Below are 729 nucleotides of genomic sequence, written 5' to 3'. Positions count from 1 at the left end.
TACAAAATGAACTCTGAAAATGTTGGAACTTGGCATGGTATCATCATTTCGCCCGCATAGCATGTGCAAAAGAGTAGAGAGGGTCACGGCGAAAACTGGACGCACCTCAGGTACAAACTGGACAATCTCTTTCGGAGTATCAGGGTTTCGGACGAGAACTCATCTGTTACACGGGCACTTCAATGTTTTTTAAACTTATTTGAACTCCAGCCTATTTTTGCGTTCAGTATGCATAATTCAAAGTGACATCATCTATTTCCAACCCGTTCTGACATCATTTGCTGTTTTTCAGTAATTTACCGATTTGTTTAGGGAGCTAAATGACGGTGAAATTGAAAATCACTACAAAATGAACTCTGAAAATGTTGGAACTTGGCATGGTATCATCATTTCGCCCGCATAGCATGTGCAAAAGAGTTGAGAGGGTCACGGCGAAAACTGGACGCACCTCGTGTACAAACTGGACAATCTCTTTCGGAGTATCAGGGTTTCGGACGAGAACTCATCTGTTACACGGGCACTTCAATGTTTTTTAAACTTATTTGAACTCCAGCCTATTTTTGCGTTCAGTATGCATCTTTCAAAGCGAAGTCATCAATTTCCAACACGTTCTGACATCATTTGCTGTTTTTCAGTCATTTACCGATTTGTTTAGAGAGCTAAATGACGTTGAACTTGAAAATCACTACAAAATGAACTCTGAAAATGTTGGAACTTGGCATGGTATCA

This window comes from Triticum aestivum, chromosome 1D (assembly GCF_018294505.1).
Source record: "Triticum aestivum cultivar Chinese Spring chromosome 1D, IWGSC CS RefSeq v2.1, whole genome shotgun sequence".
NCBI classification, from domain to species: domain Eukaryota; kingdom Viridiplantae; phylum Streptophyta; class Magnoliopsida; order Poales; family Poaceae; genus Triticum; species Triticum aestivum.
Note: the sequence above shows the minus strand (reverse complement) of the source record.